Source organism: Mchenga conophoros, linkage group LG3 (assembly GCF_057382185.1).
Source record: "Mchenga conophoros isolate Kocher_MC1m ecotype Shallow Benthic linkage group LG3, M_conophoros_male_GT1.1, whole genome shotgun sequence".
NCBI classification, from domain to species: Eukaryota; Metazoa; Chordata; class Actinopteri; order Cichliformes; family Cichlidae; genus Mchenga; species Mchenga conophoros.
In genome coordinates this window covers 29,365,600-29,392,598 of record NC_140528.1, presented here as the reverse complement: position 1 = coordinate 29,392,598, position 26,999 = coordinate 29,365,600, and the positions used below count along the sequence as shown (strand labels likewise).

The window sequence follows — 26,999 nt, the reverse complement described above, 5'->3', positions numbered from 1 at the left end:
AATTTTTACCAGTTGTAATTAGTTTTTACCAATTCTTTGCTAGTTTAGTCTAGTTTTTATTTTCTGAAAATCCTTAGTTTCAATTTAGTTTTATTTGTGTTTTGCAAAAATTAAGTGTAACAAAATCCCAGTTCCATCATATCAGTCATGCTCTTCTGATTATCCTTGGGTGTTGAGACTAATAACTATTAACTCTTGCCGCACCGTGTGGTCCTAATTTTGGTTCAAGTGAATTGATAACCTTTTGAAGGCGATTGTTTCACACCTTTATTTAGATGTCCCAGTCCTGTTGTCTCGGGATACATCACGCTGCCTTATCTGGGGTTAGCTGTTTTCTGGGGATGCGGGTTGAGTGGGTGAGCTCTTCAAGGAGGGGGAGTGTGCTCCCCCTGATGAGGTCTTCTAGGTAAGCTAGGTTAACCTTCTTGTGTGGGCTTTTCAAGTGCACTTTAAGGTTAGTGGGACTTTTAGTTTTATAAATGTCCCTCATGACCCCCTGATGACCCAGTATTTCATTTTTGCACACTGTAGTACCCATTTTAGTTTTTGCTTGTAGCTCGCATACTCTACTTGCCACTCCTCTAATTCCTGATGTTTCTTAGAGAGGGCAACAGTACCTTTAAAATTATATCACATGTGTGGGGGTGTGGCCTTGCCAATTGTTTTGCCCACCTTTTCAAAATGGCTGGCGTGCCCACAAGCACATTTCATGGAAAAAGAAAGGTAAGCTTGATATTTACATTTAAAATGTTTTGTTAAACTCAGATTTTTATTTTATTCTTTTTGCAAGTACCCCTCCTCGGTGGCGAGAAACTGTTGGTGTGGTCAAGTGGGTGCTCCGGAAACAAACGCTCAGGACAGAACAGTTATCAGTCATGTACTTCCTACAAATTTTGCATATGTTTTATTCCATATTGATCCTCTGAGTGTAATGGTACATTTTAATTTGAATTTATCCAAACTAAACACAATATTTTCTTTATTTACTTTGCTCTTGTTCTTTTTCAGTACCACATCCTATCAAATGTCCCTGTCGATTATATTCTACATTTAATAACTTACTATTTCAAGTGAGAACCTAAATCACGTGGACCAATGTTTATTATTGCATATCTCTATTCTGAATGTGGCCAGTCATTCATAGGTATTGTTCAATTTTGGCGATTTTCCTCTATAAAATTTAATTGACTTTTTACAGTGGCCTGCTGTGGTTAATAATAACATATTCCAGTCATGAGTGGTATCAAAAAGTCTTCTCCACTGTAGCATTTGGCATTCCCAATAATATAACATGATACCTTACTCAAAACACAGCTAATATAGCATAGTTTTCTTAATGCAAACATCGGTAACTCAAAATCAGCAACCACAGTGTTAAGTCTGCAGTTCATACTTATGTGAAGCTAGAGTCTCCTCCTCCAGTCTCTCTTATCCTTCTTCTCCTGAAAAAACAAAACAAAGCGAAGCATCCACCCTTCTCTTGTCGGCTGGGTGAATTGTTTATGAATTGTTTATTGGCATTTACTAATCCTAAAGTTGGTGCAGTCATTGTCTCAGTATCAAGTCAGTCAAAACTTTTAGTCGTCAGTCCATCACAGTCCATTCACATGCATACCTCCATACACATTCATACCAGATGTTGCTGATAATGGAGTCTCCCGCGCAACCTATTCGAGCATCCATCACCAGCAAGATGACGTCATCATTTTAAAGGAAAACAATTCCTTGTTGTTTTTTGGGCCGGATTGACTCGGTGCAATCCTTTTAGACTCAGAACTTCTCAGTGTTCCCTATAAGTGAATTTCTCCCAAGCCAATTACAATCATGGAGAAGCACACTTTGCAACTGTTTACAGTAATAATGTTTTATAGCGCTTTAAATTTCAATCTTTCAGGCCTGGTTTAAAGAGCTGATTGTTAAATCATGAACTCACAAAATATCAACATATCACCACCGGTGGATCACACCTCTCAGATTTTCTTATCTCAGTGCACTGTAACAAAACGAAAACAGACATAACCAACAAAATACTACTAAAATAACACAAACTAGGGCCCGTTGCAGACATGTCCAAGCATAAAACTATCCCTCTCTCGCTTACGAGAAAGAACACAAGCCAAAGCTCACTGATAAAATCAAGCTAGCGCTAAACAAAACCAAACAATCAACCAGAAATTCACAGGAACATTTTGCTTCCTGCCGGGACAATATTGTGTGGGAATGAGAACCTCAGGTGCCGTAACACCTTTTGTTCCTCCTTGAATTAAAACTCAATCACAGAAAATGCCGTACTCCAACCTAACCTTACACTATTAATTCATCAATTTCACTCTGTGCCACTGTTCCTCATCAGGGCTGTGTGAAGCACAGCAAAGAATTCAGTCAAGGCCTTGAGCCATAAACAGACATCACGCACAGACATTGTTTTCATAACCAAACCGTTTTAGAGCTTATTCCTAAAATCTACATAAATGCCTTCTAGGTGACATATAACACATTCTAAGTATTTAATGGTAATCAATGGCTCCTCATAAAAATTATGCATTGGGATGTTTGTGTGCAGCATTTTGCATATCAGCATAAGCAAAGCATTCTTCATTGCATCAGCGTGTATGTGTGTGTGCGTGTGGATCACTCTTTATTGCACAAGCGTGTGCATGTGTATGTGTGTGCATCACTTCTCAGTGAATCAACATTCCCGTGTGTGTGTGTGTGTGTGTGTGTGTGTGTGTGTGTGTGTGTGTGTGTGTCATTTCTCACTCACTCAACGAGTGCACGTGTTCATGTGTGTATTTCACTTCATTCTGAATCTGTGTGTTTGGAGACGTGTGTGTGTGTGTGTGTGTGTGTGTGTGTGTGTGTGTTTCTCTTCATTCTGAGTCAGTGCATGTAGATGTGTGTGTTTGTGTGGGTGTTTGTGTTCATCACTTTCCTGTTCTGGTGTTCTGGGTAAACCACGGCCTGAAGCGTGCCCTGGGGTCCTGCCCCCCCCCTCCTTTTCAGTTTGTTTGCGACCATTGCTGCTGCTGCTGCTCAAAATTCAGTCCGTCCTGGTTCTGACCCCAATTGGGGCAGTCCTTTCTCCAGTGTCGATGTTCACCGCAGGTGAAACCTGCATCTTCTTCTGTGTTTTTGTCCATTCTGAGGTGCCTTCTGACCTCAGTTACTCCTCCTGTCTCGGTCACGCCCTTTTTCGCCACCCGATCATCCGTGTTGGTCCATCACTGTCCTGCACAGTGTGAATGCAAAGTTATCAAGGTCAGCATTCTTTCGCTCGGCCTTACTTTTCATTCGGGCTTGGCGGGCGTCTCGTCACAGCTCTGTCAGCTGACGCAGTCTGGGAATTTTTCCCCCGTGTAGTGAAACGGGCCTTAGGTTTAGTGCTCTCCGTCTCGGCTGCCTGAGATCACATTCCTGCAGGTCTGTTGACATTCTCAGGTCGTTGTTGTGGGTCCAGCTGTTGCAGCATTTGGTCAGTGTCACGTATGGGGGAGAGCAGGAGTCCAGTCAGCCTCGGCTTTCAGGGCCGGCAAAGCAGCCTGTAATTAAATATGTATAGAAAAAACAAAAACAAAACAAAACAAAAACAAACAAAAAACAAAAACAAACGAACAGGAAAATGTTGTTGTGTTGGCTGTGTTATTCAGAGGGGAGACAATGGGGCCAGGCCCTGTGTCAGCCTTCTCTCCCCCTTTTTTTGTTTTTTGTCTCCCGATATAATCAACTCCTAACCCACCAAGTTGACAGGACAACACCGGTATATGTTAAAATTCTTAAGATCATGTTTAAAAGCCCAAAAAAGGAACTTTCTTTCATTCAGTAATCACTTTTATTAATCAATCAACAGAAAACATGTCACAATTTGAATCTTTTAACCACTAAATTTGTTGTGTCTTGCCTGGTTGGTTAGACCAGTGTTCCTTTTTTTTTTTTTTTGTTAAATTGTTGTCCTGCAACCCAGAGGGTTTCTTTGTCAGTAATGTATAGACTTCATCATTTAAGTATGTTAATTTTTCTTTAACCTTGCTGGAAAATCTTCACGTGTTCATGAGTGTAAGCTGTTTCTTCATTGCGTGTATGTGCATTTGTATAAAAGCAGGTTAATTTGATCTTTTCTCAAACTAGGCGTTACCTTAAAAGGAGCCTTTCTCTCAGATTTCTCTGCTTGTGTGTGTTTTTGTTTCACCTTTTTGTTGTGATGCTCCGGACGCCTTCCCAACCTCCACAAGTCCGTTGGCCCCAATTTTATGTGTTAAAACTTCTCTTAATTTCTCCTCTAATTCTCTCCTCGCTGCTGTCTTTTTCACAGCTGCTGATTCGTGCTGGGTGTGGTTCCCATTACCTATAATTTTGCTTCGGCCGCTGTGCTTGTGGGGGCAGTTGGTCCAGGTCCGCAGCTTCCTGTATTAACACACTAAGAGATTTATTTAATTTCATTTTCATCACTGTTAAACAGATAAGCAGGCCACACGCCTACCTTGACAGCGTAAACTGTACGCCAGTCTCCCAACACATTCCTCTCTGTACTCCTCCATAATTCTCCACTGCACACCTCTTACTATCTCTCCTTTTTATTTTTATTACACCACAGAGTAATACACCCAATTATGCCCGTCTATCTCTATGTGGCTCCAAATTCCCTCTTTATTTTAATTTCACACTCGTCAGGGGACAGGCACACAACAATTTCAACCACTGAAACGAGGAATTCAACCTTTTTATATTTCTTTACTAATCTAGACTCAACGTTTGTTCGCAAAATGTGTCTTGTTCTAGTCCGGAAATAAATGTGAACCCGTGATTACACGGCCGTTCCAGTGTTATTTCCGTAGCTATGCGGGGGCCCTCACCTCCCCAAGTCACCACCTCGGCACCCGGACGCCGCCGGTCCTGGCCACGCGTCCACGGACAGGAGGGTCGCCACTCCTAGGGCAAAGTTCCACAGGTACACTAGGCATCAACCTTTGATCCTAAAATGTGTATTTGCTCTAATGTCCTCCTAATCAAACACATCAACCGTCACTGTCACTGTGTTCACGCTTCACACTCCACACAGAAAACACACTCAGAGCGCGCCTCACTCACACTCTCACTCAGTGCGCGCTTTACCCACAAGACAGCACCCAGAGCGCACCTCGCAGCTTCACACACACTCTCTCACCCAGAGCGCGCTTTCACACACACACAACACTTTTCCTCAGCGGGAATTTTACACAGAAACCTCTGAGCTCAACTATTAGATCTTCTTAAAGCACACTGCACCATAGACCAAAATACCCCTTTCTCTGCGATTATGACCGCCACCACGGGGCAAAGTCGCATCATAAAAGTGATGCTTGCATCCCCGAAGTTATACCTGACATCATAAACCAGGTGTTGCTATTTACTTAAATTTTTACTTTGTATTATGGCCGCAGCCCTTTATACTAGACTGACGCCACAAACCACCGTCAAAACCTCTATCAAATGTACTAAAACTAGCACCAACCACTACTGCACTTCACGGCCGCACCACCGGAACACGCCGTATCATAAACCAAACCTACGGACGTGTTTCGCTCTCGCGTTGCCAGCGTCCAACTGCACCGTGAAGCCAGCATCTGCTTTTCCTTAAATCAACTTCTATTTCATAGCCGGCAAAAGCCAGGACGTCACTGACACCATAAACAAAATAAACAAACCTCGACTTCAATGTACTGGACTAATGGCCGCGTCTTCAGAAGAAATTCTAACGTATTATTGCTACAGAAGCCAGTATTAGACAAAATTAAATGTGGAAGGTAAAGTGGCTGCAACTAGCTCAACGTAGTATCTTATTAGTTTCTCGGTAGAAGCAGTTTATTTAACACACTGGAATTCAGCCTCAACTTATGTTGTTAGTATCTTGCGCCAAAAACCAGACACCGACAAATTTACTGTGAAAATACATGTGACTCAGTGAACAGATTAATTTGGAAAGCCCAATATGCACATTTGGTATTTATAATACAACAGGCTGTGCTTACCTTTTTATTTTTGGACCGGTCCTCTGTTCACCTCGCCTCACGATCTCACCAAAGGTCAAATCTGCACCTCCTCAGCACACCAAAGATCCGGGTCACACGGCACCAAGTTGTTGAAAACACGCAGTTCTTTGAATCTTTGGGCTGAAGGAAGGACAATACTCGGTGTATAAATGCTCAATCAACAATCATTTATTTGCATACAATTCAACAATAAGAGCATTAGAACGTCCGGACGGGAGAGATGCTACCAGAGGGTCAGGCACATGTCTCAAAATGGTGATGGGTTGCTCAGCTTTTTATAGTCTCTAGTGGCCCCCAGCTAGTCGTAAAAGCCAAAACATCACATTTTTTCTCTGTTACAGCGCCTAAGTTATGACCTCGGCAGTTGTTTCTCTGCTTTCTGTAAGGTGGGGGTGTGGAATGTGGCCTATCTATCTCCCCTGTCTTTAGACACAGAGTCTCCTGCTTACAACCTTCTCTTCATGATTCAACAATTAAGCATGTCAAGAAAACAGTGTAACACATTCCCAGCAGATCAAGGATACAGAGTGATGCACATTTATCTAATGAACTAATATGTGAATATGTTCTGTTAACTCAAAAGTATAATGAGAACTACACTACATACAGCTCACACACTCTATATTAAAGGGTATAATGTGATCTACAGCAGTATTCTAATTCAACTACTTTGATTACATATATAAGGTAACATATAATAACAGAATAATTTAATAACGCCCAAAACTCGCTCGATCATTGAGGAATCCAATTCCATGTTCAACACTTTCATTCCTGTGGCTCTATGACTTTCAGGAATTGATTCCAGCACTCCAGGCTTGTTGGTGATCCACTTTTTGAGCAGAAATCCTCCTTTGGCACACAAAGAAACCAACTCGTGGTACATTAACACTGCTTCCTCATCAGTTTCAACAGACACAAGACAATCGTCCACATAAAAACAGTGCAACAACTTCTTCACAGCTTCCTCACTGTAGAGATGTCCAAAGTCATCCGCACACTTTCTGAGTGCAAAGTTGGCACAACTTGGTGACGAAGTTGCCCCGAAGAGATGTACATTCATCTTGTATTCAGATGTTGGTCATTCCAGATCACCTTTAGGCCACCAGAGAAATCTCAATAGATCTTTATCTTCAGCTGGAACCATGACTTGATGGAACATGGATTCAATATCTCCCATAATTACAACTGGCTCCTTCCTGAATCTTGTGATCACTCCTATTAAAGAGCTTGTAAGATCAGGTCCTTGTAAGAGTTGTGAGTTTAAAGATGTTCCATGATAACTCACTCCACAGTCAAACACAACTCTGAGTTTCTTCTTGGTCGGATGGTAAACACCATGGTGTGGTATATACCACAGCTTGCCATCATTGCGATTGATCTCCTCTTCCGGGACCTTTTCAGCATAACCTTTAGCCAGAAGCTCATTCATGAAGACTTTGTACTCAGTATGAAACACTGTGTCTCTCTCAAATCTCTTTTGTAGAAAGCACAGACGTTGTTGAACAACTTTCTTATTGTTTGGCATACTGATACTGGCATTCCGAAAAGGTAATGCTATCTGGATATGACCACCCACATATTTGGCAGAGTTAGTCACTATTTCCAGAAATCTCTGATCCTCTCTTGACAATCCAACCTGCTCATCAACTTTGCTCTCAGGAAAGTCATTCTTGAACAGTTGCTGCCAAAGCTCCTCCAGCGTGACAACAGAAATTCTGTTGACTGTAACTTGTGGATGCTTCTGATCACCTGTAGCTTCAGAGTTTCCTGAAAGTGGTCCATTGATGGTCCAGCCAAGCCTTGTCCTTACGGCATACGGTCCTCCATCAACACTACACACCACTTCCAGAGGTTCCAAGGCTTTGGGAATGTTTGTTCCAATCAGAAGTTCGATTCCTGCATTTATTTGAGGCAGGGTTATGTGTTTTAAATGTGCCCATCCTTCAATATCTCCTGGCGTTGTAATATTTCCTTTATGTACAGGCATGGACTCCTGTGTGTACACTTTTGGCAGTTCCAGAAATTCGTCACCACAAAGAGCGGCAACCTCCAGTCCTGATAAAGTGTTGCTGCTCACAACTCTTTCCTGGCCCATGCTTCTGAGGAGGATGTTTCCTTTCCTTCCCTCAAGGTGAAGTCTGCGCATCAGACTCTCAGTGCAGAAAACTGCTGTGCTCCCTTGGTCCAAAAAAAGCATATGTTGTAATAATGTTGCTTCCTTTCTTTGACTTTACTTGGACAGGCACAATGGGCAGTTTACAGTCCTGGTCTCCAGCCCCTGTAAGACCACTCGACACCAGTGTGCTCACATGCGGCTGTATGTTCCTGTCGGTCTTTTCAGAAGGTTAACTTTCTTTGTGCAGGATGGTGGGATGTTTCCGGCTGCATTTGGAACAGGAAATCCTCTTACGGCAATCTTTACTGATGTGTCCTATACACAAGCAGCCAAAACAGATGCCATTTTCCTTTAAGAAGGTTATCTTCTTCTCATGAGCCATTTTTCCCAACTGTGCACAGACGTCCAACATGTGTCTTCCTCCACAACAAATACAGACGTTCCTTCCAACCTGATTATTTTTCATTTCCATTTCCGCAGGCTTAGGTGTACTCTCCACAACTTGCATAGTGGTGGCAAAGCTTGTTCCTTTATTTCCAGGTCTGCCTTGATACTTGGCTTTACTCATTCCTTTTGTTGGTAAAGAAAGCGGAGAATCTTGAATATTACCGAATACAGGATCAGTTAATATTCTTATTTGCTTCTCCAAAAAGTCTGCAATATCCATAAATTTGGCTCTTCTTTTATGCCTTTCTTGCAGGTCACAAACATGGCTTCTCCATTTGTCCCTAAATTTATACGGCAAATTTTTAATAATGTTCACCGTATTAGAAGGCATGTCCAAATCACTCAGATGCTGCACCTCCTCCATTGCATTACAGCATCCCCTGAGGAACAAACTGTAGTTCTGAAGAGCTTTTACTTCCTCTGTTTTAATTGATGGCCATGAAAGTGCCTTGTCCAGATATGCAGCTGCGACCTTCTGTTCATCGCCATAGTGTTCCTTTAACAGTGATTTTGCCTTGCGATAACCACGATCTGAGTTCATTTGTTGACAGCTTCTCACCAATTCCTTTGCATGGCCTCTTGTGTACTGTTCCAAAAAATATAAACGATCGCTGTTATTTTTCGTATTGCACTCAACTGCAAACTGCAAAACTCAAATGCTTTAATAAATGAATAATATTGAAGTGGATCTCCATCAAAATGAGGTATTTCTCTCTTTGGTAAAGAAAAGAGGCTTTGTTGTTGGATTAAGAGTGTTGTTATTTCATTTTGTTTAGTCATTATTCCAATAACATCATTTTGTGGTTCCAGTTCCACCATACCATTTGTATAACAGTCATTTTGTCCATTTGCATCAGATGGGTTTGAAGGAATAACTGAATATTGTCGAGGATGCTTATTTTGAGAAGATTCAGTCAGCACTGCTTGTTGCATGACACATTCCTGGGTTTTATCTTTTCTCCTGTTTTGAGTTTCAGCATTAGTCAATGAATTTTGTTTTGCAGAAATGTGAGGTATAAATTCCAATGCATCAACATTTAGGGTTTGTTTAGATCTTTCATGGGAAATGTATGAATTCATTCCATCTGAAACTTTTAAAGAGCCTTTTTTGCTTGTTATACTTTGAGCTTTAAGGACATTTATTGTAGCCATTTTTTCAGCAATTTCAGTGTCCAATTTTAGCCTTTCCTTTCTTTTACGAAGACGTTCCTCCTCTTCTTCCAGTACATGTTTCTCATCCAATAATTTCTGCTTTATCATTAAAGCTGCCAACTCTGCCTCAGCTTTCATACGAACAGATGAAGTTGAAGATCTTGATGAAGAAGTTTTGTGGCTTTCAACATTTGAAACACTATCACTTGGCTTGATATCATCCTCCACTTCTGTCTCAGTATTTGATGCAACATTGTTTTCCAATAAATTGATTTGCTTTGGACGAACAGCAGAATTTTGTTCTCTTTGATTTATCCAGTTCTGAATTTCATTTAAAAACACATTGGTGTATTTCATGATACTTGAAAACCATTCCTCTTGTTTTATTACTTCTTCCTCTGGCACCAAAGACAACACCTCAACATGTGAACTTGAAGCCTTTTCACACAGTGTCTTTAAATCCACCAAATACTGCTTAATTTGAGAAAGATTTTCATTGTGTTGCATGAGCGCTTTCATTTTTTGTATTAGTCCTTTCATTTTATTGACATAAATTTTGCATTCATTTTGTAATTTTTCGATTTTATTCAACAATGCCTTTCCAGTCATTTTTCTTTCTCTCTTTCCCCTCAAATGATTAGAGGAACAATCATCACCACCTGTTTGACTCATGACTTTCCCGTTTGTTTGTTCGATTTTTTATTTATTTCTTTTAATCTTCAGTGATCATCCATTAAAACATATATCCACTGGAAGCCACAATAGACTTTGACCATAAAATCCTTTCAACGTAACGGCACTTTAATTGTCCATTTGAACGTCATCCAAGCAGCATAATTAATAAGACGCAGCGCAGTCATCAATCCAACAGCGCAGCCAAAAACGTTGCACATTTAACCAACATTCATTCCATTCAGTGTCTCCTCTAGAAACATCTCAGCGCTAATCCAATGTGGCTTCCTTTTCCACAACCAGACATGCACAGGTATTCTTACCTGCGCTCCTCAGAATTGCGTCAGATGTGTCGGTGCTGCTGGGCTCACTCATTCAGATGCGCTGCACTTACTTGGCGTCTTTCAGGTTCCTTGATCTGATTTCTTTGATCCTGCTTGCGGCTGGCTTCTCCAGAATGCCGTTTTTTGTTGACTAAAGATGTAGCGACTTCCACAGTCGCTACATCTGTCAAAGCGCTGTCAAAGTTGCGCAATAATGCGAGAGGTGGAATTGTTTGCTCGTTTAATTAAAGTGCTTTACGATTTTTACAGAGTAGTATCATCGGCTCCTGATTCAAACTCTTACAACATCACAGGCTCTAATATAACGAAGCGAACATGTAGTGCAGCGGTCAACAAAAACTACGGCTACCCAGCCCTCCTCTCTGTCAAAATCAAAACCCGTGAATGACAGACTGACAACGCCCATTTATGTCACCGCTAGCACCCGCGTGACTCCCATAACAACCAAACAAATAAAACCCACTGATCATCAAAATTCAATACATTCAATTATGGCTCCTACACAAGGCTGGACTGGGACAAAAAATCGGCCCGGGCATTTTGACTAGAGACCGGCCCACCAGGATAAAGATTGAAAATGTGACGTCATTCAGGGATAAAACCGCAAAGGATTCTGGGAACTTGTGGCAAGAGGTACTAGCGCACGCAGGCGTTCAATTGAACTCAGTTACACAGCGATAAAAAGAAACACAAAAAATGGCAAGAAGCTGTTGTATTATTAACTGCAATAGCCGGTCGCATGACAGCCACGGGAAGCCGACGGGTAAAGAGATCGTTTTTTTTTATCGGATTACATCGTTGAAGAGAAATTTTTTAAGCCATGTTTCCGAAGTAAGAGCCGACGGATGGTCTGGATATACCAAATATAACGTCTCAGAACACTCCAGCTCACAGGTTAGTCTGCTCCAAGCATTCCCACAAAGGTCAGAGGTTTGTAGTATTAATACGTCATTTTTCTTAACATAATTGGTGATATAGGTTACAAGCAAGTCTGGCGCTGAACAGAAATTGTCGCGCTGTGCTCCTTTATTTATTGTGCATAAATAGTGAATTGTCCTGACACAATATTGCGTTTAGCTTCTGTTATAACCATGGTACACTGACAAAACCATATACTTTTATTCACAGGATAAAACAGTTGGTTTGTATCACTAATTGTCCAGTGCGATTACAGCATACAGTATTATTGTCACTGCTACATTTCTGTGATGCTACTGTAACCGGTTTCTGCTTCATCCCGCTGCAACAGTTCGGCCCAAACAGACTCCTCGACTCTGCGTTGTGTAGTGTTTTTAAAAAGACAAGGAGTCTCTGATCGATCGTTGCCACTTTATTTCCTGAATGGAAACAACGGTGTATTATCACTGCACAGGCTCGCCATACACCACTCCGCACAGCACACTCTCGTATGGCTACGGCAGACTGGCAGCGATTACTGCAGCCAGCCACACCGAGAGGGGGGGGGGGCGCTGTTTCCCCATTACACTGATATTTGTGGCAAGTGGAATAATACCACATAAACACTGTTACACTACCAGAAATTATTTCCACTACTAATTAATTACCCTTGAGCTCAAAGGTCCTATTAATAAACGGTTAACGAATGTGTATTTATGAAGACGATTTGTGAGACTGGTAAACTTATGATATGTACAATAGTCTTTCGTTCTACACGGTGCATTTCAAGGTCCTGTACCCATCCGTCGGTAAACTGTACCTGGGCTTGTTGCAGTGACCTGAAGTTACTAAACTTCATGAGTGTATGCACTCACTCCAAGAACCGTATGATTATAAATCTGAGCGTGGTGAAAGTTGGGCAGCACACTGACATCTTTTGTCCCTCTGTGTGCTCGTAAGGGTCTGACCCTTTCACTCCTTTGATTTTTTCCTCGTATCTTTTCTTTGTCTTTTCGTCGAGTCTGTCTTTGTACGGACTGGTATTGTTCTCCTTTTGTTTTGTACATTCCTTTTTTGTGCGGCAAAGAAAAAAAAAGAAGGTATTGGAACCGGAGAATGAACGTTTTGCGGTGCTGCAAATGCTTGCATTTGATGCGGTACTTGGATTGTTTTGCCACGAGTTCCCGGCATGCAATGCGCGAAAATCACGTGATTGTTAAACAAGGGGGAGGGTGTATCCGGCCTCCTCGGCTGTAATTGGTCCAGCCCAGAGTCGATCATGACCAATTGGCCAATCCAACACCTTTCATTATATATACCCTTCCTAAAAAAAAAAAAAAAAAATAATAATAATAATAATAATCCATCGGCCCGTAAAAACAAAAAATCGCCAGCGGCCCACCGGGCAAATGCCCGGTATGCCCGATGGCCAGTCCAGCTATGCTCCTACAGCTTAAAATATCTCGCTTTGCCTGTAGTGAGTCTATATCATATATTCGTTTAACCTTTTGAGTTAATTTAATAAAATAAATTAACTTTTGTGTGATATTCTAATTTTTCGAGTTTCACTTGTAGTTTTTCATGTGAGTCCATGTCAGAATAAATTGTTAAATTTTGCCATTGTTGTACTTAAATTTGTAAACCTTGTCTTAAACAGCATGTTTAGATATTCATTTGTTCTCCTCCCCGGCCTGTTGAATGGTGGGGAGGCTGTAATGTTTAACTGCAGGCATATACCATGTGAGATTCTGGTTTCCTTATCTTGTGAAGGATGTTCCATTCAGGGGCTCGTCTATGCTTGCATATGGTGAACCATTGAAGTTAGGCCGTATACGCGTGTGGGGAGATGTGCTTAAACAGTTGTAAGCATATATTTTGTGGCAGGAATTCATGTATATACACACACACACACACACACACACACACACACACACACACACACACACACACACACACAGTGTTTTAACCTTTTGTGACCATATGGGTGTTACAGTGGGTGGTGCTTGTATATTCACAGAATAAAAGGCTGCAGGGAAGGCTGTTTCTTTGAAGTTGGCTGGGAAACAGGTGAGGAGCGTTCAGCTCCAAGAGCTTGGTTCCAACCAGCCTTCTCCTGTTAGCAAGTAAAAATCGGTTAAGTTGTTGTCTTGCTTTCTTCATGGGTAATGAGTCTCTGAACTAGCTTAAGCGCAGACCCAACAGTCCATGTAGGTAATAACACTTGGAGTGTTTCCACAGTGAGCTGTAATAATTTTAACAGCGGCACTGAGACCTTTTTCTGACAACAGTTTTCTGAATCCTGATCACTATTTCATGCAGGTCTCATTAATGTTTGTTTGTCTGTGTTCATGTCATAAATGTGTGCTGCCTTCAGGAGCAACATCGAAACATCCAAACTGATGGCTGTTCTTCGGATATAGTTATAGTTTTGATCTCTTTGAATAAGAGTGATTAAAAGGAAAGAAATGTTGATTTTTACACTGGGGTATTTTTTAGGGAACTTTACTGAATAATTTATGGAGAAAGATTCTTAAATAATAAACATATTTAAATAAAAGCTGAAGCTGCTTAGTGAAAAGCAGAAATGAGACCAGTTTAAAGAAGTTGAACAGTCATAAACTGGTCTGAAAACCTGTCTCAGTGTCTCTCCTCCCCCACCCCAGTTTTGAAGAAACATTCAGTGAAATAAAGCTTTCATCACAGGATTCATGTGATGAACTTACTACTAACTTTGTACCAACAACATCTTCAATAACAGAGTCTGAATGAAGCTCAGGTGTTGATGCTGCTCCCTGATTGGACGGTTGGTTTCAGCTCTGCTCTCAGTCTTTACTGCACAGGTGAAGGTAGAAAGTGTGACTGGATCTATAGACTGGAAACAGAGAAACATGCTGAACATTTGAAACTTTGCAGCAGAAATGTTCATGTTACAAATACAGCAGAGCTGATCTGGGATCAGTGTGTTCACACCTGCAGCTACAACAAGGTTTCATGTCTCCACACGTCAGCATGTGAACTTTACTCTGACTCAGTGTGAGCAGTCAGACGGCATATTTTTAAAGTTAACACATCAGCACACACAGAGCTGAGCCCCTCCCACCTGTGCTGAGTTTCAGGTGGAGTCCCGCCTCCTTCCAGGAAGCAGCTCACCTGTGTGTCCGTGTTTAGTGTCCAGGGCCCTATTTCAGGAAGCCGGTTTAGTGGAAAAACTGAGTAAGTATACCCTGAGTTAACGAAAACTCTGGGTTTTCGGTTTCACAAAGCGAGTTCAGATTAATTCTGAGTGAGTTACTATGACGACACACGCCGTGAAGCTAACCTGCCCCCTAGCAGGTTTACTACAACTAACCCTGACTGTCTCCGCCCCTTTGTCGGAAACCTGACAGTAGGAAGTGTCAGACATGGCGTGCCCCTTCCTTGAAGAGCCAGTAGATGTTGAAGCCCAAATTCTCCGCAGAGCTCTCCGCCGGGAGAGAGTGATCAGAGCGCGTATGGACATTTTATCATTTCCTGATGAGTTTCTGTGCGAACGTTACCGTTTTTCAGCACAATCAATAAGTCATTTGAATAACATCCTCAGGCCATATATTACGCATGTGACACATCGCGGACATGCTCTCAGTTCATTACATATTATTTGTATTGCACTTCGGTTTTTTGCAAACGGGAGCTTTCTGTATAATATTGGTGATGCTGAGCACGTTTCCAAGGCTACCGTCTGTCGGGCAGTCAGGAATGTTACAGTTGCACTGAAACGTCTCCTGTACTCGTCTGTGGTGTTCCCCGGTCATAGACCCACAAGATTTATCAAAGAGGGATGCCACAAAATTGCAGGTAGCAGGATGAACAAAACTTAATTCATGATGTGGTGATACTTGAACTACTACTTAAATCTTACATTTATATTCACGGTTCCCAGGCGTGATTGGCTGTATAGATGGCACTCACATTCCAATCATTGCTCCTTCAGTAAATGAAGGAGACTATGTGAACAGGAAGTCTTTCCACAGCATTAATGTACAGGTACATAGTTCCCTGTAGCATGTCAAACTAACAAATTATTTCATTATAGTAATGGATGCTAATTTGTGTTCTCTGCACTGTGAAGATCATATGTGATGCTGCCAACATTATCACAAATGTGGAAGCCAAGTGGCCAGGCTCTGTCCATGACTCACAAATATTCCGTGAATGTACACTGAGCACAAAATTTGGACATGGTGAGTTGAGAATACTTTAAAATATATAAAGACCAATTGCTTCAGGGACATTTGAACTGAAGTGTACCCTTCTGTCTTAGGAGAGTTCACTGGCTACTTGCTTGGTGATAGGGGGTATCCATGTTTACCCTATTTGCTTACCCCTTACCCTGACCCTGAACCGGGCCCACAGCAGCGATATAATCTGGCTAATTGCAGGACAAGAGCCAGAATTGAAATGACTATCGGAATGCTTAAGGCCCGGTTCCAGTGCCTGCAAAGACTCAGGGTCACCCCAGAAAGGGCATGTGACATTATTGTGGCATGTGTGATTCTTCACAACATTGCCACAATTAGAGGAGAACACTGTCCTTCTGAACCAAACATCAGCAGTGATCCAAACCATGAACATCCTGACCCTCCCACGGACATACAAGATGGAAGCGCAGTCAGAGACACCATATGTCACAATCATTTCTTTTGACCCATCACCTCAACATGTTGAAAGACGAATAAACAGATTTTTTGTTCAACTGGCTTTATTGGTCGCCTGTGTTTCCTGTACACAAAGTATTAAAAGATGTAAACCTCATAAAGTGTCTCTGTTGCTTCCTCCTCTGTAACAGCTGTCAATGTTTCTTCATTATTTTCCTGTAGTAAAGAAATAAACAACATTGCTGTTCTACTGTAAACTCATATAATCTGTGGAGTATTACTCACAACTGCATGTTGGTCTGGCTCAACAGGAGGCTGCACCAGATGCAGTACACCACCACCATCAACTGATAGAATATGAGGTTTATACAGGTCACTTATAACTTACAAGGGACCAAATGGCAATTAACAAACATACCAATCACCTTACACTTCATTGTCATTATGCTCTCAAAGACAACCAAGACTGAGGGAAGGCAAAATCAGTCGGAAAATAACTTCACTACAAAATAATCCATTATGGTAAAGAGTTTATCAAATGAATGATTAGCACTGCAAAGGTGACTGTGAAGAAAGGATGTATGCACATCATGTATTATTTTGAATTTACCCCTATGTAGGCACTTGTGTCTTGCGGGGTTATTGACTCAGAGGATGTCCCCGCAGAGATGCCTTCGGCCACAGGGCGCCCACTGTTTTGGCTGAGGGCCAACTGCTCAGCCTCTGTGAGTGGTGGTGGTGGAGGACCCCCACCTGTTTTTCAGGCCTCTGCTTTTTTTCTGTTGGCTATAACGGGTCACATTTGAGCATACAGAGTAAGCAAATATGTACTTGTAATGTGCTCAGATAATTTCAATAAGTGCTTACAGAAAGAAAATTAATGTAGCCTCTAACTGCAATTGATTTACATCGGACAAACAGACCAAGCACTATGGCTCATAATACAATTACACCTTACCTGTTTGGACTATATTTTTATATTTCATTTTTACTTGCTGCCAGGCACGTTTGGGGCCTGTTGGGTTGCACCTGCGCTCACATCACATCACAACATAAAATGTATATAATAACAAATAAAATAACATATGATAAAATAACGTGTTAAATGGGTGGAAATCCCTAGATCAATGTTTAAATTAACACTCACGCATTGACTCTGTCGGCTATGTTTTGCCATGCATGCTCCCTGTCTTTTGCAGCTGTGGCTGTGTTACTTTTTTCCGCGGAATTTGCATGTTATCGGCATATGCTGCCATCAGAATTTCGGCCTCAAGCGCTGTAAGATACGTTGACCGCGCCTTCTTTCCCTCCGTCTCCATGGTGACTCGCTTAATCTGTGCTCCGCTTATCAGGGCTTTATGTATCCTCGTGCGCGCGCTTCACTTGGGGTTAAAGCAACTCCGCGTTGATTGAACTAATTGTTATCAGCCTTTCTGAAACCGAATATTCCGAGTTGGACAGTTCGGGGTTACTCAACCCTGAGTATCGTTTTTCACTCTGAGTTTTCTAAACCGGCTTCCTGAAATAGGGCCCTGGCTCAGTCAGAGAGACTCTGAGTTGTTATATTCACAGTGACAGCAGAAGATTGGGGAGCAGATTTTATAAATGATTATTCTACATAGATGTGCGTTAGATACAGATTCAGCATGTCGGCTAAAAACACTGCGCCACAGACTGCTGGCTCGGCTCCAAAAGTGTTACAAAACACTCGGCTCACTGAAATTAAGAACTAGACCAAACTAAATAGAAACAAAATGTTGAAGAAGATATATTATAACTAACCATTCTAACTAAATGGCTCGATAAAGATAACTTTGAACTTGGAAAACATAAAAAACTTGACAAAAGTACAAAAGGGAAATTTGACAGGAAACTGCTTCAAAATGTTCTGTGTTTTTATTCTAAAATCTGCATTAATTTACATCAGCCTAGCCTCTCACACACACCCTAAATACAATAATAAATAAAGACTCAAATGAAGACTCAAACTAATATAAGCTCGGTCAATTCTAAGCATTAAAAAATAAAATTCTGAAGTGAAAAGAGCAAACTCACTCTGGAAACTAACTGAAACTAAACTGCATAAAAACACAAAGTCAAAAGGAAATACAAAGAAAATTAGAAATTAATTAGAAATTCCAAACATTAATAACGCTGCTGTTTGTGTTTGTTTCTATTCTGGTGGGGTTTCAGCCACCCTAGATGCCTTCCTTTATTTGTTTGCATGTAATGGGTGTATGTCAGACACTGAGATCATTTAAAGATGCATAATCATTTGCTACAATGTTTATTTAATTTTAATTCTCACTCGTGAGGTCTTTGTGATCAGACACAGTAAATGCAGGGAGACCACCGGTTAACAGAAGACTTTATAAAGACTTCTTTAAAATACATCTAGCCTTGATTTAACATGTCAGCCTCAGTTAAGCTTACTGTGACAAACTGTTTACAGTGAAACAAAGAGAGGAGAATAAAACAGGTTTTACAGGTTTTCTCAGTGAGTAGTGACAACACTTTCTCACGATAGTCTTTCTGGTTTAGCAAGACCGTGCATCTACCCTTGTCTGCCGGAAGAATGATGTTTATAAGATTTTGTATAAGGTTGTGGAAACCTTCAGTTAGCTGACACTAAAGAAGAAGTCATTTGGATGAGGGTTTCTCCCACTGAAAGTGCTGCAGATGAACAGAATCAATCTTTTGGGATTTCCTTACCTGGATGACTGAGCATGCATCAAGACAATTAAATGTAAAACCATTTGTAACAACCCTAACAGTGCATGTAAGCATGTGCACTTCAGTCTGATTCGGTCTGAGCAGTCAGAAGGTGTGACACACACACACACAGATGCTGCAGTTAAAAACAATCTAACGTGAGACACCAAGATCAGTTTGCAGACACAGTAAAAAGCTGTATTTAGATGAAGCTCTTTATTCATGTGATTTCAAGATTCAGTAAACTCAGTTAATCATTTAAATCAAAAGTGTTTTCCTGCCTCCATCAGTCTGTGGAGGAGGAGTTGCTGCTCTCAGTAAAGCAGTCTGAGCTCAAATGCTATTCCAGAGAAACGGCTGTCAGATTAACTGATGATGGTCAAACAGGTTAGAGTCAAGAGCTGATAGAAAGTGGTGGTGTTTATAATTACAGTGTAGATTGATGTATAAATGTAGTACAGAACTGAATTGAACATGTTGGCTTCTGTCTGCTTAAAAATCCTTCGTCACAAATGTTGAATCTGCTTTAACGGTTATCACAACCATTCTTTGTGTAATAGCCAAATACAAAAATACAGGATGTTGTGTTTGTTATTTGAACTGACTTAATTAGACCAACCAAAAATAGTGTATTACGTATGCATCTGTCTGTTAATTAATCAGAACAGTAACAGATAATTAGATATGAGTTCCAATTGGTACATCAAAAGATAAAGTCAGATCCTGAGATGGAAGAGATGTGTTAAAAATTAATAAAACATTGATAAATGTAATGTTTTCAATATATATTTTAACAAGTTGTTAATATAAAAAAATATATAAAGTAATAAAAATAAAAATAATGTATTTCCATATAATATTTCCAAATAGCAGTTATCAGTTTCGGTTTGCTAAACTTATCACCCATTTAAAATTAAAGCTGCACAATCAGGGCGTTGAAATAACTGTTCAGCACAGAAATGAAGCCCAACAATCATGTTTTACAGTCCCGTGGTTTCAGCCTCAGATACTCAACTAATCAAAGTGATGTCATGACAAAAATGAATGACCAACAAAACATTTTTCTCCTTAATTTCTGTCAAACAAAGCTGTGTGTAACGTATGAAACGTTTCCAGCTGTTAGTATCATGGTTGCTAGGCAACCTGAACAGCGCGAGGCTAGACCGTCCCATTTCACAAGCCTCTCACTTCCGCACTTCTCGTACTTATAGTACGCACCATACGTAGTATGCGTAGTGCGCGTACTTCAAGCGTGCAGACCCTGAATAGAGATTGACAGACCACGTGACTTTCGCGCATTGCATGCCGTGAACTCGTGGCAAAACAATCCAAGTACCTGCATCAAATGCAAGCATTTGCAGCAACACAAAACGTTCATTCTTCAGTTCCAATAAATTCTTGGTTTTTCTTTGCCCCCCAAAAAGGTATGTACAAAACGAAGGAGAACAATGCCGGTCCGTACAAAGACAGACTTGATGAAAAGTCGAGGAAAAAATCAAAGGAGTGAAAGGGTCAGACCCTTACGAGCACACAGAGGGACAAAAGACGTCAGCGTGCTGCCCAACTTTCACCACGCTCATATTTATAATTATACGGTTCTTGGAGTGAGTGCATACACTCATGAAGTTACAGGTACAGGTACAGTTTACCGACGGATGGGTACAGGACCTTGAAATGCACCGTGTAGAACGAAAGACCATCGTACGAACAAAGGTAAGTTTACCAGTCTCACAAATCGTCGTCATAAATACACATTCGTTAACCGTTTATTAATATAACCTTTGAGCTCAACGGTAATTAATTAGTCATGGAAATAATTTCTGGTAGCATCACAGAAATGTAGCAGTGACAATAATATTGTATGCTGTAATCGTACTGGGCAATTAGTGATACAAAACAACTGTTTTATCCTGTGAATAAAAGTATATGTTTTTGTCAATGTACCATAATAACAGAAGCGAAACGCAATATTGTGTCAGGACAATTCACTATTTATGCACAATAAACAAAGGAGCATAGCGCCACAATTTCTGTTCAGCGCCAGACTTGCTTGTAACCTATATCACCAATTATGTTAAGAAAAATGACGCATTAACTACAACAGCAGACTGACCTTCGTGTAAATGCTTGGAGCAGACTAACCTGTGAGCTGGAGTGTTCTGGGACGTTATATTTGGTCTTTGAATGGCTCTTCAACGACGTAATCCGATAACAACCAATCTCTTTACCCGTCGGCTTCCCGTGGCTGTCATGCGACCGGCTATTGCAGTTAATAATACAACAGCTTCTTGACATTTTTTGGGTTTCTTTTTATCGCTTTTGTTGCAAAATCAGTTTCACCCCGGTTCTTTTATTCGTCGAAACTTCCAGAGACGGCACCGGAACTCAGTAGTCATGTCACAAAACCTTTATTCATCTTTATTCATCTTCATTTAAGCATGCACTTCTAGAAGGGAAGACGAGGCCGGTGTCCCTCTGCAAAATCTTCACCCCTTTGTCTGTGAAACACAGTTTTATAGAAGCGACCCCATCATAAAAACCCCCACGGTGTGCTGCAAACTGTGTCTGTGTCTATGTGCACGAGCACATGAATGCCTACATGAGCGCGTTCCTACGTGTCTATGCGAGTGCTCGTGTGTGACTGTGTACGCATACCTGTGTGTATATGTGAGTGCACATGAGTGAGTGTGCGTGTGGATGTGTGTGCGTGACAGTTAAAACACTGTGGGTGTGTGTCTCTATGTACGTGACTCCCTGCCGGTCATAAAAGTCCATCTCCCTTCCAGACCACAGTTTTCCAGTTACAAATGTTGAGACCCCCACCCACACATTCTCTGGGGAATTTCCACTCAGCATTAACTCCTCTCTGTTTTACTTTCACAGTTCAAGTGGGGGAGGGGTACCCTACAATCTACTCCTAAGTTCACGACACAGTGAGGCCTTTATTATATTGAGGGCAGTGTCAGTGTCTCTACAACAGTTCTACATTCTATGATAACACATTTCTAAACTCTAAAATCAGCTAAACATTCTACACTTTTTAACTGATTTCAATTGAAAGCCTGCGTGCGCTAGTACCTCTTGCCACGCGTTCCCAGAATTCTTTGCGGTTTTACCCCTGAATGACGTCACATTTTCAATCTCTATTGGGACACAGACAGAGAGCTCCATTCAACCTTTGCTGCCATCAGTAATAATGCTTCAAATATAATCATCAGGGTTTGAGCAGTTATGATATCAGGGACAATCTAGACATGTGTGACATTACTGAACATGTCACATGACACACCTTAAACATCATGTGATCCACTCTCAGTCTGCACTTTCATTCAGTTGAAATGAGCTTTGAAGAAACATCAGTTTAGTGAAATATTCAAACGCTGCAGTAAGAAGAGCAACCAAGTGATGACACACGTTTGTGTTTCAAACAGGAAATCTAGCAGAAATAAATCACCACCTGTCAGAGATCAGGGAGTTTTCGAGATGCACCTGAACGCAGCACACAGTGTTTCATGTTGCTGAGTGTCCTCAAACTCCTCTCTGCGTTTTTTTTCTTGTTCAAAGTTTACTTTCACTTTCCTGATCTTCGTGGAGTGGTGCTTGTTATTGCTTGTTGTTGGTGTGAAGAAACTGTAAGTTTGCTTTGTTTCCTCCTTTAACAGTTTGTCTTTAGTACTTTACTGTTTGTTCAGCTCATGTTTGATTTCTTCACACACAAACTGTGTTTTTATTTCTGTTCTCTCCGTTAAAGTCGGTCTGTAATGTTTTCCGACGAGCCCGTCCGTGTCCGCCATTTTCTGTTAGTGTGTGATCAAAGTCCGGGAATCAGACCAAACACACTGAATGTGGCCTGGGCCCTGTTTCAGGAAGCCGGTTTAGAAAACTCAGAGTGAAAAACGATACGCAGGGTTGAGTAACCCCGAACTGTCCAACTCGGAATATTCGGTTTCAGAAAGGCTGATAACAATTAGTTCAGTCAATGCGGAGTTGCTTTAACCCCAAGTGAAGCGCGCGGACGAGGATACATAAAGCCCTGATAAGCGGAGCACAGATTAAGCGAGTCACCATGGAGACGGAGGGAAAGAAGGCGTGATCAATGTATTTCACAGCGCTTGAGGCCGAAATTCTGATGGCAGCATATGCCGATAACATGCAAATTCCGCGGAAAAAAGTAACACAGCGACAGCTGCAAAAGAAAGGGAGCATGTTTAGAAAGCATAGTTTAGAAACAGTTTCAAAGGCGACCTTGAAAAGGAGGGTCTTGTTTCAGTACCAAGCTATGTTGACTTTCACACTGAGGTAGGGGTGGGCGATATAAACGATATACGATAGAAACGATATAAATTTGGCCAACGATAGAGATTTTGACTATATCACTCTATTGCGATAGCGCATGTTGATGATGTCATCAAGCTGTGCCTGTTTTGGTCGAAAGCATCACAGCGGCTACAACCATTATCATCTGCAAATTATGCCGGGCGACAGTCATAGCAAAGAGATGAAGCACTTTTGAAATATGGGGAAAGCCAAAAACTGCGCTTCCTCCACCTCGGTAACATTAATTCAATAATGCTGAATTCTCTCGCAGCTGCTCTATTCCCATGTTGTTGCAGTATATTAATAACTAACCTCGTATTGTGGATGAATGATCTCAGTTGTTCTCCTGACTGAAGTTTGGTCCGTGTATAGCACCACCAGAATCCCTCACGTTAACTTTTATCGAGTGGAAAAAAAGTTGGCGTTCATCCTCCAGCTGCACTGTGCTAATGTTATGCTAACATAGCTGTGTTGCTAGCAATCACGTAGCACAACATGTTTAGGTGGAATCTAGCGAGCTAACGAGCTAACTTCCTGTTAACTTCTAACTCCGTTAAATGTAATAACTTCTGTTTTCATGGATGCCTGGATGTTAAACTTAATTGTTACACCTGGTAAAGCAGCAACGCTGATGATTTAATTAAAGATGAAAGAATTTAGACCGATTTTAACTCTCAGTATTCGTTTGACTTTGGGACCTGAAGGTAACGGTGTTTAGGACCCAGATTACTCCGCGAAGCTCCTCACTACAGCAGCCGTAATGCTCTGACAATCCATCAAGCAGTGCGGCTTACCAAAGTTCTACTAAAACATTTTTGAACAGATTTCTGCACGCCCAAATCGGTTCGAGGTCAGTAAGCACAACCAGAATTCATACATAAGGCACACTCTCGATTTTTGAGAAAATGAAAGGATTTTAAGTGTGCCCTATAGTGTGGAAAATACGTTATACAGAAGAAAAGAATATATCGTGATATATATAGTTACCGCACGTGCTTCAAATTATATCGCGATATGAATTTTAGGCCATATCGCCCAGCCCTACACTGAGGTATTTCTCAGGGAATTTTACTGATAATTATGAATGTGGAGAAAGATACAAAGTTACACCATTATTTTTATTAAAAGCTAAATCGGCTGAGTGACAAACAGAAATGACACTAGATTTAATCCACTTTGGATACTGTGGATTAAAACAGTATCCAAATTTTTAATCTACTTTGGATTAAAACTTTGGTAAATCCATTTTGGATTAAAACTAGTCTGACGACACAAAATTAAACAGTCAGACACTCATCTGATAATGAAGCAGAGTTAGTTGATGGTCAACAGCTGAACTCAGAGTTGTTGTTACTGTGGATCCACTTCCTGATGACTGAAGGCACATTTTCTTGCCTCCATCAGTTTGTGGAGCAGGTGGAGAGGAGCCATGTTTTCAAAAGAAAAAATAATTGCAGTTGGTATTTGCTGTGCAGAGACTGAACTTCACAGTAACTTCAAGTTCAAGCTTCAGAAACTGTTGATAGAAGTTCTCAGAGCTGCTGTAGAAATATTTCCATCTGACTGTTGAAACTGATCAGTCAGTCTGGAAAGTCTGGATTTTAGAATTTTTTTAACGGCATGGAAAACTGTAGGTAGACATTAACGTACTACTGCTTGAAATGTCAGTATGAACTCGTTTAATAGAAATCCATCGTGCCAAGTGATGTTGGATTAATGTCTTTTATATTTTGTTTTTGGATTTTGGTCCACTGAAAAGTTGTTTTTTCATTTTCTTTTGTTTGTTTGTTTTTTAATGCGTACTAAACTTGTCATAAACATCCACCTGATGTTGAAAAAAATTACACAGTCCAAATTTTGAATGTTGAACACCATATTGACATCCAAGTTGGGCCATGGTTGGACATCCTTTAGATGTCTACAGTAGGTCACGGACCGATGGACCCAATATAGACATGATCTGCACGGCTATCCAACATCCAATGTTTAGTGTGTCTCTTAATACTTTAGTAGTATACTGCATGTGTTTTTCAAGTTCAATTCTGATAGTTTAAAGATGCTGATCCATTTTAAAGACTGTTAAAAAAAAGGAAGAGGATTTTACTGAAGCAGATTCTGTTCAGTTTAGACACAGAGGTAGTAACAGCAGGAGAGGACACATCAACAGTTCATTTACAGAAGAAAAGTACAGCAAAAGGCCTGGACGTCCACAGAAGACAAGATCCTTTCATGGTAAAGAAACGTTTAAAAACAAAACCGTCATCACAATTTCAGCCAAGTGAAGAAGACTCTCAGGAATCAAGATGACCATTAGTGACTCCTGCTTTCAAATGAAACTGATATTCCTGATAGAAAGTTAAGAGCCTATATAAACGAGCCACTGCAGATTTTTGTAAATGCTGATGTTACAGGCCTTCGATGGGGTCTGTTTTTAAACTGTTTTTTTAACAGAAAAGCAGAGACAGGAGACATCAGTTGCGTTCGGTCTGCAGGCTCTTCCTCGTCTGATTTATTAACAGAGTTTAACAACGTCCTTTTCTTTTCATTTAGACACACACATTTCGCTTTTAACAACACAAACATTCAATTAGGTCCATTGCTCAAACCCTTTTGGTTACCTTGCACTCTCACAAGAATAAACTTACAAAATAATCATTGTATATGAACATCCTTATTTACAATAAATCTGTAACCAATTTTACTGCATTTCAGCATCAAAACATTTCTGTGCAGCACCACTAACACTGCAATTAACCCGCTTATGTCACCTTTATACTTTTCTTATACTTTAACAGATTCAAACAATATATTACATTTGTAACCAATAAACAAAAATATTCTTCCATTGCTCACAAACAGTTCACAATCATCCACAAACAGTATACATCAGACTATTTACATTTGACACATAAGAACTGGGTAGGTCCTAATCAACTGTAACTTCCAATAATGCCAGGATAAAAGAAGTGTCTAAGAGCTCCATTTGTCACAAAATAAAACAGGTAATAAGACCAGCTGCCTATTTAGACTACGAGTGAAATGGCGGCTTCCATTACAAATGGCGGTATAGTTAGCTTTCTCTCAGTCAGTGAAAACACACTCTCTCACAACATTCGTGGTCTTTAAACAAAGACAGAAAAAGGTTTCTTGCCTTTATATGTACATTGCAGTGAGCAAACTTGAACCACTAACCTGTTTTTTTAACAGAAAAGCAGAGACAGGAGACATCAGTTGCGTTCGGTCTGCAGGCTCTTCCTCGTCTGAGGCAGAGACGCGTTGCAACGGCCTATCGCACTCACCACTATCTCCCCCTTGTGGCAATGCCACGCAATTACATTGTCCATAACGCTAAATGAAAAGTGCAATACCACCATAAAATCAGGTCTTTTACATCAAAAACAATTCACAACAAAATTACAATTGTGACCATACACTTGTGGGCGTCACACACTCCCCAACAAAAAGAAAATGGCTCCTGACATTTAACCTCTTACCCTCTAAAACTCATTATACTCATTATTCAAACAGCTCAAATCACATCCCCTTCCCACATACCCACATTCCTTGTATACTACTAACATGTATAGATTGGACAGTTATAATACAGAGGGAAGGTGCCTGGGTGTGCACAGTGAGATGTTGGAATGCGATATGGCACTAGGGGGAAGTAAGGTAACAG

At 40.8% G+C, this 26,999-nt stretch overlaps 1 protein-coding gene across 1 annotated transcript in view; it reads left to right on the top strand.

Annotated features, from left to right (window-relative positions):
- Window positions 1-22,589: 22,589 nt before the first annotated feature.
- Window positions 22,590-26,999, top strand: part of LOC146578034 (protein NLRC3-like) — a 33,017-nt gene continuing 28,607 nt past the window's right edge. Inside the window, exon 1 of the mRNA XM_085256248.1 lies at window positions 22,590-22,635. The gene's annotated coding sequence lies outside the window, so the exon portion shown is untranslated. The remainder of the gene's footprint in view (window positions 22,636-26,999) is intronic.